The sequence below is a fragment of the Bombina bombina genome, chromosome 4 (genome assembly GCF_027579735.1).
Source record: "Bombina bombina isolate aBomBom1 chromosome 4, aBomBom1.pri, whole genome shotgun sequence".
NCBI classification, from domain to species: Eukaryota; Metazoa; Chordata; class Amphibia; order Anura; family Bombinatoridae; genus Bombina; species Bombina bombina.
Window position 1 is genome coordinate 49,125,147 of NC_069502.1, and position 13,101 is coordinate 49,138,247.

Sequence of the window (13,101 nt, forward strand, 5' to 3'; positions counted from 1 at the left end):
ATAATGAAACTGTCTGTCTGAAATAAGGAATATTGATCATCCTGAATCAAGGCAAATAAATGTTTAAACACATATATTTAGAACTTTAACATAAAAATGCCCAACCATAGCTTAGAGTGTCACAAAAATAAGATTTACTTACCCCAGGACACTCATCTACATGTAGTAGAAAGCCAAACAAGTACTGAAACGAGAATCAGTAGAGGTAATGGTATATAAGAGTATATCGTTGATTTGAAAAGGGAGGTAAGAGATGAATCTCTACGACCGATAACAGAGAACCTATGAAAAAGATCCCGTAGAAGGAGACCATTGAATTCAAATAGGCAATACTCTCCTCCCATCCCTCTGACATTCACTGCACACAGAGGAAAACCGGGCTCCAGCCTGCTGCGAAGCGCATATCAATGTAGAATCTAGCACAAACTTACTTCACCACCTCTATGGGAGGCAAAGTTTGTAAAACTGATTTGTGGGTGTGGTGAGGGGTGTATTTATAGGCATTTTGAGGTTTGGGAAACTTTGCCCCTCCTGGTAGGAATGTATATCCCATACGTCACTAGCTCATGGACTCTTGCTAATTACTTGAAAGAAATAACTTTCCAACACTTCAGACCAGCTTGCACAGTCCAGGAGCCACCAGAGTTACTGCTTGCTGCTGCCTAGCCTGAAGGAAGTGGGCATCTGAGTGCGTGAACAAATGCCGAAGTAGGCCCAAACACATCATGGAAAGCGGTTTTACACCTAAGTTTAAACAGCTAATGCCGACAACCCCTCAAATGCACCAATAAACAAACATATGCATGACAGAAATAAAAACGTTATACATCGTTTTTCACTAAATGCCCATAGTGTCACACAATGCTCATAAGTCAACCATTAAATAAAATCAGGGACTCCAGTAATACCCTTAATATAAAATAGGATTACTGCTTACCCCATTCCCATACAGGGAAATAAATGCCAGCTAGTTCTGATATATCAAGTCTCCTCAGAATAAAAAAGGCTGCACATACCTTAATGCTGCTTGTAGCATGAAACCGGTCTCCACACTGAAGATGTCTCATGGTTACCTTCAGAAGTGTTGTGGGAACCAGCATGGATCTTAGTTACAACTGCTAAGATCTTCAACCTCAGGGCAGAAATCTTCCTCCATATCCCCCTGAGGAAAATAGTACTCACCGGTACCATTTAAAATAAACTTCTTGATTGAAGAAACTAAAACTAACACCTCACTTTACCATGTCTTCCTAGTATAACACAGGCAAAGAGAATGACTAGAGGTGGAGGGGAAGGGAGGGGCTATATATACAGCTCTGCTGTGGTGTTCTTTGCCACTTCCTGTTAGCAGGAGGTTAATATCCCACAAGTAAGTATGAAATCCGTGGACTCGTCATATCTTTGTAAAAGAAATTATGCATTTAGAGATAAAAAGAAAAAAAATCATAACATTAATTATATAGAGTCAATGATACTTTACTGACTCAGGAATTATTATTTCAGATTATTTACAATTTATTAAGGTATGTAGTATTGCAGCGAGTAAGGCCAGTAGGATGCTTGGTTGTATAAATAGAGGTATTGGCAGCAGAAATAGTAAGGTCTTATGTGACTTTATAGATTACTAGTTGGGCCTCATCTTGAGTATTGTGTGTGGTTCTGGAGGCTATATCTCCAGGATACAAACTAAAATGTGTTCAAAGGAAGGCTACTTGATCTGCATGATCTAAAAAATAAAACTTATGAGAAAAGGCTCATAACTTGACCTAATTATGTATAGCGTAGAGGAGAGATGGGAGAGAGATGATATGATAGCAACTTTCAAGTATATTATGGGGCTTAGTAAAGTGGAGGCTGTATCTGTCATATAAATAAAAAATCAAGAACGAGGGCTCATGAACTTAAGCTGAAGGGTAGTAGGTTTGGGAGTAATTTACGGAAGAGATTCTTCACAGCAACGGTGGCCGATTCAAGGAATAATCTTCCATTAGAAATGGTAAGGACAAACACTGTGCGAGACTTTAAGAATGCCTGAGATGAGCATAAGGCTACCCAACGAACTAGATACGTTTGCACTTTTAGGAAAGTGTTGGAACTATGGTTTATATCTGCCCTCAAAATCTATTATTCTATACAATGGGAATATTTAAAAAATGTCATTTTAGATGCAACTGCATACTACATTAGGTTTAAGACTAAGCTGCTAGATTAGGAAGACCTAGGCTAAAAGATGACAGATTTGTAAAAGGAACAAAAAATGTCTCACAGTCTTGGGCTCAGACGCTTGATGATGTCAGGAGAAACAAAACTATTTGAATTTACTGGTTTGCTCCCCTTGCTTGTAAGGATTTTCTCTCTGAGAAAGCACACCATTTCCCAGTTATCAAAGGGAATCACAAAATTTGATCATTATTATTCCCCACCCTCTGATCCCCCCATCTACTTGGATCCCGACTCCCTCATCCCCCTTCCCTGCCACTGTCAACATTTTTTTTTCTGTAGTGTAGTGGTCCCACCCGCTCCCGTGAGGTGCGGCCCACACACCTCCCTCATAACCCCCCCAGGTTATGAGGGAGGTTGTCATGGCCTTTGTCATTTTTTTTTTTCTGTAGCGTAGCGGTCCCACCCGCTCACCAGCCTCCCTCCTAACCCTCCCGGCACTGGTATGCCAACATTTTTTTTTCTGTAGCGTAGCGGTCCCTACCGTTCCTCAAAAAGAGGTTTCACTGCAAGGAAAACAGAAACAGAGGCGCCACATGTGTAGATCAATCAAAACAGACAATATCCAAGTTAGATGAGATACAGGATACTCACAAACGTGAAGGCACTCTCTTGTGCCTGTAGGAGCGGGCTGGTATTTAAACAGCAAACCAGCTAGCTGTACCAAGGGATCCCCGTCAGGATATCCTCGCAACAGTAATCCTTCACTAGATTGATTCCAGCAAAAAGGAAAAAATGTTCAGAGGGGAGGAAGGCTAAACAGCCTTATGGTTACTGGCAAGGGAAATGCCATACAAACACCAGATTTGTTTAAAAAGTATCAAGTATTTTATTTTACAAAAGATAAAAAAATACCATCAATAACAAATTAAAGCTTGGTGTATTTAATGGCAAATCTCCTTGTATATAGAGATAATAGCGACGCGTTTCTCAGGGAAGACCCTGTTTCATCAGGCTTGTATACTCTAGAACCATTTAAAACCCCTTTATATAGGGATCAGTAACCATATGTTTGCAATAAACCCTCCCCTTCCTTGACATAAACCAATGAAACCTTTTCTTTCCGAAAACTCCCACTTGTTGCCTTAATTAGAAGTTTATAATAGTTTTTCCTTTAATATTATGTCCACTTGATCAATAATCTGTGAGCCCATATCCTAATGTGGTTATGTGTGATGTTAGATCTAGATCGTAATGTGTCGATTGTGAGATAATAAAAAGTGTATGAATGTAAACATACTTAATCGGTGATCGTTTTTTGACCAATTAAAAGCCTGCTTTAGGAGGCTTGTACAATTTGAAACACCCAATTGGTTCATGTGCTCTTAGTTTGATGACTACAATTACCATCATACCTCTCTACCGGAACTATAAGGAAATAGAATTTGCCTAATTGTGAATTGTTCTCTGACCGTCTAATTTCAGTGACTACAAGTACCATAATGCTTCTCTAGTCTCTACCGGAAGTGCCCGGGTAGTGTGTCTGCGTGACTGTTATTTTGTAGTCTTTTTCGTCTAAGTGGGGGCTTGTACATAATAATCCATTCGATTGGTTGGTGTCACATTCCCACTTTAACTGCAGTTTGACTCTGATGGACTACAACTCCCATCATGCTTCTCTGTGTCCAATAGAAACCGCTATCTGGTGTCTAATGGGCATCCACTTGGAGTCTCTCTATACAGGCGCATTTGGTTCACTCGCAATGGTTTTGCAGATGTACCCATTGCGCTCCTAAGTGTAATGGTGGGGGCAGAATTAAATACTCTAAATTATGAATAACATGTTAATGAATAATATGATTGCTCTAAAACAATTTGCTCCATTGCTTATAATACTCGATTACTGAATTTACTGATTACACTCTATATACTTTAACTATGAAATTAAAAACGTGTACCGATTTAAACATAATAATATAATGTCAGTGCATATAAATTTATAGTTCAAGTGACTCAACCTTTTATATGCACTGACATTATATTATTATGTTTAAATCGGTACACGTTTTTAATTTCATAGTTAAAGTATATAGAGTGTAATCAGTAAAGTTTATTTACAGCACTTTACATTTGTTATTGTGCTATCACATTGACCTAATTAAAGATCGAGTATTATAAGCAATGGAGCAAATTGTTTTAGAGCAATCATATTATTCATTAACATGTTATTCATAATTTAGAGTATTTAATTCTGCCCCCACCATTACACTTAGGAGCGCAATGGGTACATCTGCAAAACCATTGCGAGTGAACCAAATGCGCCTGTATAGAGAGACTCCAAGTGGATGCCCATTAGACACCAGATAGCGGTTTCTATTGGACACAGAGAAGCATGATGGGAGTTGTAGTCCATCAGAGTCAAACTGCAGTTAAAGTGGGAATGTGACACCAACCAATCGAATGGATTATTATGTACAAGCCCCCACTTAGACGAAAAAGACTACAAAATAACAGTCACGCAGACACACTACCCGGGCACTTCCGGTAGAGACTAGAGAAGCATTATGGTACTTGTAGTCACTGAAATTAGACGGTCAGAGAACAATTCACAATTAGGCAAATTCTATTTCCTTATAGTTCCGGTAGAGAGGTATGATGGTAATTGTAGTCATCAAACTAAGAGCACATGAACCAATTGGGTGTTTCAAATTGTACAAGCCTCCTAAAGCAGGCTTTTAATTGGTCAAAAAACAATCACCGATTAAGTATGTTTACATTCATACACTTTTTATTATCTCACAATCGACACATTACAATCTAGATCTAACATCACACATAACCACATTAGGATATGGGCTCACAGATTATTGATCAAGTGGACATAATATTAAAGGAAAAACTATTATAAACTTCTAATTAAGGCAACAAGTGGGAGTTTTCGGAAAGAAAAGGTTTCATTGGTTTATGTCAAGGAAGGGGAGGGTTTATTGCAAACATATGGTTACTGATCCCTATATAAAGGGGTTTTAAATGGTTCTAGAGTATACAAGCCTGATGAAACAGGGTCTTCCCTGAGAAACGCGTCGCTATTATCTCTATATACAAGGAGATTTGCCATTAAATACACCAAGCTTTAATTTGTTATTGATGGTATTTTTTTATCTTTTGTAAAATAAAATACTTGATACTTTTTAAACAAATCTGGTGTTTGTATGGCATTTCCCTTGCCAGTAACCATAAGGCTGTTTAGCCTTCCTCCCCTCTGAACATTTTTTCCTTTTTGCTGGAATCAATCTAGTGAAGGATTACTGTTGCGAGGATATCCTGACGGGGATCCCTTGGTACAGCTAGCTGGTTTGCTGTTTAAATACCAGCCCGCTCCTACAGGCACAAGAGAGTGCCTTCACGTTTGTGAGTATCCTGTATCTCATCTAACTTGGATATTGTCTGTTTTGATTGATCTACACATGTGGCGCCTCTGTTTCTGTTTTCCTTGCAGTGAAACCTCTTTTTGAAGATACACCATCGTTTGGGTGAAGACCGAGAGCTGCCTTCTATTTCTACTTCCATTTATTTGGACTTATTTGGACTTATTTGGACTTCAGTTGGGATCTTTCCCATTTCACCTATTGATACGTCTGTATTCTCATATATATATTTTTTATTCTATCATTATATTTTATGTTTTATATTTTACTTTTTACAGATTTTACCATTTATTTTCTATATATTGTTTTATAGGGTTTTTTTACATTTTTGGTATCACCAAAGGGGTTTTTTAATTGTATTTCAGTACTAATTTCTGCCCTGAGTCATTAGCGCCTCCTATAGGGGATTTGTGGTATTACTCTAATATCACAATATCCCTCTTAATACTTTTTCCCTACCGTTCCTGCCTACCAGCCTCCCTCCTAACCCTCCCGACGCTTGTATGTCAACAGTTTTTATTTGTAATGTAGCAGTCCCACCCACCAGCCTCCCTCCTAAATCTCCCAGTGCTGGATTTTTTTTCTGCAGCGTTGCTGTCCCACCTGCTCCCGCCCCCTTTCAGCGAGGTGCAGCCTTCCATCTAAGCCTCCTGGCCATGGTCGTCTAGCGCATTGTCTCCTGCGCAGCCCAGTTGGCAGTCACTGATCCTTATGGCCAGGTATGTGTGTCTCGCGTTGCAGTCTCTACTGCGCATGACTGCATCGGACAAACATATCAGGACTTTTATAATATAGGATATGTATGTTGCGGGTAAAGTCAGATATTGGGTAATCCTAGGATTACCCAAGCGGCTGTGGATAAAGCTAGATGCAAGATCATAAATCCCCTCCAACTGATCGAGTCACCAAATCAAAACATATATATGATGCAGTGTAATTCCCTCATCTTTTATACGGTGCAGTGTAATTCCCTCATCTTCACTAACTTTTTTCCTCTGCCTGGGGGGGGGGGGGGGGGAGCCGTTATAAACCTCATTCTCAAAGGTTCACTTGGGGTGGATGCCACAGGATCATTCAGGCAAAAAAACAAAAGAAAAAAAACACACCATAATTTATGTAAGAACTTACCTGATAAATTAATTTCTTTCATATTGGCAAGAGTCCATGAGCTAGTCACGTATGGGATATACATTCCTACCAGGAGGGTGCAAAGTTTCCCAAACCTCAAATGCCTATAAATACACCCCCATCACACCCACAACTCAGTTTAACGAATAGCCAAGAAGTGAGGTGATAAAAAGCATACAAAAAAAAGGAACTGGAAATATAATTGTGCTTTTATACAAAAAACATAACCACCATAAAAAGGGTGGGCCTCATGGACTCTTGCCAATATGAAAGAAATGAATTTATCAGGTAAGTTCGTATGTAAATTATGTTTTGTTTCATGTAATTGGCAAGAGTCCATGAGCTAGTGACGTATGGGATAGAAATACTCAAGATGTGGAAGTCCCCAGAAGAGTCACTAGAGAGTAAGGGCTAAAATAACAACAGCTATCTCCACTGAGAAATTAAATTCACACAATAATTAAGTTTTTCTCAAAAAACTTAAATCAAAAGCAGAAGAATCAAACTGAAACAGCTGCCTGAAGAACTTTTTCTACTAAAAACTGCTTCAGAAGAAGCAAATAAATCAAAAATGGTAAAAACAATATAAGTATGCAAAGAAGACCAAAATTACTGATTTTCTAATATAATCAACCTAAGCTTCATTCTGAAAAAGCCCAAGAAATGGCGACTGAACTTAGTAGAATGAGCTGTAAATCTGAGGCGGAGCCTACCCTGCCTCCAAATAAGCCTTGAAAAACAAAAGCTTTAATCAGGATGCCAAGGACATGGTAGAGGCTTCCTAACCTTTTCTGGAACCAGAAAAACAGCAAATAGACTAGAAGTCTTCTGAAATCCTAGTAACCTTGATTTAGAATTATAAAGATCTTACCACATCCAAAGGATGTAAAGAACTCTCAAATAATTCTTTAGGATAGGACACAAAGAAGGAACAACAACAACAACTTCTCTACTTACCTAGATGAAAAAAAAAAAATCAGATAAGGAGACACACAAGAGAGCTGATAAATCAGAAACTCTTGTAGCAGAAGAGATAGTCAAAATAAATAACACTTTCCAAGAAAGTAGATAATCTTCAAAGAAAATATAGGCTCAAAAGAAAAGAGCCTGCAAAATCTTTAAACCCAATAAGACTCCAAAAAGGAGAAATTAATAAATGAACAGGCTTGATACCAACCAAAGCCTGAACAAAACAGTGAATATCAGGAATTTTAAACAAGCTTTCTAGAAAATACAACAGAAAGAAAAGAGATTTGTCCCTTCAAAAAATTTACAGACAAACTTATCCAAACCATCCTGAAAAACTGTAAAATCCTAGGAATTCTTAAAGAATGCCAAGAGAATTTATGAGAAGAACACTCTAAAATATAGGTTTTCCAAACCTGATAATACATGTTCATTGAAACAGACTTATAAGCCTGCAACATAGTGATAAAAACCAGTCAGAGAAACCTCTATGACTAAACACTAATCAATTTCCATACCCCAAAATGAGTAATTTGATATCCTAAAACAAGAGGGCTGGCCAAAGAGAAAGCGGCCAAGGATGGCAACTAGACATCCGAACAAGATCCACATACCAAACCTGTGAGGCCATGCTGATGCTATCAAAAACACATGACACTGTTCCAATATGATCTTGGAAATCACCTTTGGAAGAAAATAACAGAGGCAGAAAGATGTAGTCAGGCTGCAAAACCAAGACACTGCTAATGCATCCACCATCTCAACCTGAGGATCCCTGGACCTGAAAAGGTACCTGGGAAATTGAGAAAACACATCTGTATAGAGACACCACTCTCCCGAAATGTAAATACTGAAGGCTGAGGTAATCCACCTCCAAAATGTCTAAAATCGTAGAAAATAGAAAGGAGATTAATTCCATCTAAGAACGTATTCAAGATTTTTGTTAATTGCTAAAGAACTACGAGTCCCTATTGTTGATTGACATATGCCACAATTGTGATAATGTCTGTCTGAAAGCAAAAAATGAAAAAGTTCTCTCTTAAAAGAGGCCAAGCCTGAAAAAACTCTAAAAAATAGCAGAGAGTTCTAAAATATCGATTGGAAACCTCACCTCTTGAAGTTTCCAAACCCCTTGTGCTGTCAAAAGACCCTCAGACAGCTCCCCAACCTGTAAGACTTGCATCCATTACGAATACAGTCCAGGGAGGACGAACAAAAGGGGGCCCCCTGAATAAAACAATGATAGAATAATCACCAAAACAGAGAGAGTAGAGTGTTAGGATTTAAAAATATCAACTGTGATATCTAAAAACAATCCCTGTATCATTGATTCAGTATGCAAAGCAAAAAGAGATCTCAGATGAAAAACGAGCAAAGGGTTCCACACCCGATGCTGCAGTTATGAGACCTAAAACTTCCATGCACATAGCCACTGAAAGAAATATTCTAGATTGTAAGTTAGACAAGCTAACGCCAATTACAATTGACTTTTGTCCGATAAAGACAAAGACATGAACACAGAATCCATCTAGAAACCCAAAAAGAAATGACACTTGTCTGAGGAATCCCAAAACTCTTAGGTAAATTAAATCCTCTAACTATGTCTTGAAGAAACAAAACTTAGTTGATTCATGAGGGATTCCCCAAAAAGAAAAGTCTATATATTTGAATACTGCTCTTTCATATGTAAGTATTGGGTACTTGTAAAGCACGTTTAATCACCCGTAAGAGACTCAAGACGCTGCTCATTTAATCGACCTAGGAAGGATGATAGGCTGAATGAACCTTGCTGGGAATCGAACCTGCAACCCTCAGGTTGCTACAGAGCTCAGCCACAGTGCATTAGCATGCTGAGCTATCTGTCCGGCTTTAATAAAAGAAAAGTTTAAGCTAATACCAATATACCATCCAAATAAGGAAGCACCACAATACCCTACTGTCTGAAGATGGAAATAAGGGCACCACGAACCTTTGAAGATGCATAAAGCTGTCACTAAACCAAATGGAAAAGCTTAAAAAGAAAATCTCAGAATCCATAAATGGTCTGAATTAAATAAAATATGAGAGTAAACATCTTGAAAAAATGGAGTGGACACAAAATTACCTTAACAAAAAGGCATAATAGTCCTTATAATCGCCAACTTAAAAGTTGAGACTAACAAAACAATATAAAAGTCTTCAGATCCAAGAATGGACTGAATAAACCTTCCTTCTTAAGGACAAAGAATAGAATTGAATAAACACCCAAATCCTGTTCCTGCAAAATGAACTGTAATAATCACTGCTGAAAAAAAATTCAGAGTGTACTGAGAAAGAAAGATTCTTCCCATAGGTGGTCTGATTCTAAAAATCTATTCAAACCCCAATAATAATATAGAATTTGGACTGAGTTCATCCAAAAACAATTTAATCTGCCCCCCACAAGGAGGACTGGTTTGAGAACAGCACCTTCATGCAGTCTAATAACAAGTAATTATAAAGCGTTTTTCTCCCAGAAGGATACAAAAAAAACATTCTTCTGTGCTTACGCTCTGAGTTAACCAAATTAGTAGCTGATAAAAACAGTAGTTATTATTACCCAAATAAATGGTACAAAATAAATTGACCTCAAAGGCCAAAGGGCTGTATTAACCCTGCTGGGAAATGAATCTATGACCCTTGGATCTAGAACAAGCGTTTGTATTCAGGATATTCACCAACTGATCTACATAACCGGACTAAAAGTAGGACAGAAAAAAAAAACTCTAAATCTCCAGAAATAGTGGAGACAATAGAAATCAAAAATTATTATCCTAACAAGAGAGAGATAATAAAATATATTTGAAATCATAATAGATATAGAAAACATAATTAAATGAATACATCTACATTAAACAGAGTTATATACGTGAGAATCTGAAATTGCTTATGCTAACTGTTCAACAAAGGATGAGAGAACAGTTATGTCAGCCACAGATAAAGCTGAGCTAAAAATATGCTCTACTAAGGTTATATTCAAATTCTAAAGAATCCTGAAAAAGTAAATTTATGCTTACCTGATAAATTAATTTCTTTTACGATATGACAAGTCCAAGGATTTCATCCTTACTTGTGGGATATAATCCTCCTGCTAACAGGAAGTGGCAAAGAGCACCACAGCAGAGCTGTATATATAGCTCCTCCCTTCCCCTCCACCCCCAGTCATTCGACCGAAGGTTTAGGAAGAGAAAGGAAAAGCTAAAGGTGCAGAGGTGACTGAACTTTCCAAAAAATAAAATAAATCTATCTTAAAAGAACAGGGTGGGCCGTGGACTCGTCATATCGTAAAAGAAATTAATTTATCAGGTAAGCATAAATTTACTTTTCTTTTACAAAGATATGACGAGTCCACGGATTTCATCCTTACTTGTGGGATACCAATACCAAAGCTATACGACACAGATGAAACGGGAGGGACAAGACAGAGACCTAAATGGAAGGCACCACTGCTTGAAGAACTTTCCTCCCAAAAACAGCCTCAGAAGAAGCAAAAGTATCAAATTTGGAAAATTTGGAAAAAGTATGAAGGGACGACCAAGTCGCAGCCTTACAAATCTGTTCAACAGAAGCATCGTTTTTAAAGGCCCATGTGGAAGCCACAGCCCTAGTAGAATGAGCCGTAATTCATATGCCAGGCGGATGATACTCCTCAGCCAAAAAGAAAGAGAGGTAGCCGTAGCTTTCTGACCCCTACGCTTTCCAGAATAAACAATGAATAATGAAGATGATTGACGGAAATCCTTAGTCGCCTGCAAGTAAAACTTCAAGGCACGGACCACGTCCAAGTTATGTAACAGACGCTCCTTCTTAGAAGAAGGATTAGGACACAAAGAAGGAACAACAAATTCCTAATTAATACTCTTATTTGAAACAACCTTAGGAAGAAATCCAGGTTTGGTACGTAAAACCACCTTATCAGAATTAAATATAAGATAAGGCGAATCACATTGCAATGCTGAAACCTCAGAAACTCTTCGAGCCGAAGAAATAGCAACCAAAAACAGAACTTTCCAAGAAACATTTTAATATCTATGGAATTCATGGGTTCAAACGGAACCCCTTGAAGAACTCGAAGAACTAAATTCAAACTCCAGGGAGGAGTAATTGGTCTAAATACAGGCTTAATTCTAGTTAGAGCCTGACAAAAAGACTGAACATCTGGCGTATCTACCAAACGTTTGTGAAGCAAAATTGACAAAGCAGAAATCTGTCCCTTTAAGGAACTTGCTGATAACCCTTTCTCCAATCCTTCTTGGAGAAGAGACAGAATCCTGGGAATCCTAATTTTACTCCATGAGTAACCCTTGAATTCACACCAATAAAGATATTTACGACATATTATGATAGATTTTTCTATTGACAGGCTTTTGAGCCTGTATCAAAGTATCAATGACCGAATCAGAGAATCCTCGCTTAGATAGAATCAAGCGTTCAATCTCCAAGCAGTCAGCTGCAGAGAATTTAGATTTGGATGTTGGAATAGTCCTTGAATGAGAAGGTCCTGTCTCAATGGAAGTTTCCACGGTGGCAGAGAGGACATGTCCACTAGATCTGCATACCAAGTCCTGCGTGGCGACGCAGGTGCTATCATGATTACTGAAGCACTCTCCTGTTTGATTCGAGCAATCACGCGTGGAAGGAGAGGAAACGGTGGAAACACATAAGCTAGGCTGAACGACCAAGGTACTGCCAGGGCATCTATCAGTTCGGCCTGTGGATCCCTCGACCTGGATCCGTAACGTGGAAGTTTGGTATTCTGACGAGATGCCATCAAATCCAATTCTGGTCTGCCCCCCATTCATGAATCAATGAAGCAAACACCTCCGGATGGAGTTCCCACTCCGCCGGATGAAAAGTCTGTCGACTTAGAAAATCCGCTTCCCAGTTTTCTACTCCTGGGATGTAGATTGCCGACAGATAACAAGAGTGGACCTCCGCCCATCGGATTATCTTGGATACTTCTATCATCGCTAAGGAACTCCTCGTTCCTCCCTGATGATTGATGTAAGCCACAGTTGTGATTTTGTCCGACTGGAATCTGATGAATTTGGCTGAAGCTAACTGAGGCCATGCCTGAAGCACATTGAATATTGCTCTCAGCTCCAGGATATTGATTAGAAGTAGAGACTCCACCTGAGTCCAAACACCCTGAGCCTTCAGGGAATTCCAGACTGCACCCCAGCCCAGAAGACTGGCGTCCATTGTCACTATCACCCACGAGGGTCTGCGGAAACATGTCCCCTGGGACAGATGATCCGGCGACAACCACCAAGAATAGAGTCTCTGGTCTCTTGATCCAGATTTATCTGAGGAAATAAATTTGCATAGTCCCCATTCCACTGTCTGAGCATGCACAGCTGCAGTAGTCTGAGATGAAAGCGGGCAAATGGAATGATATCCA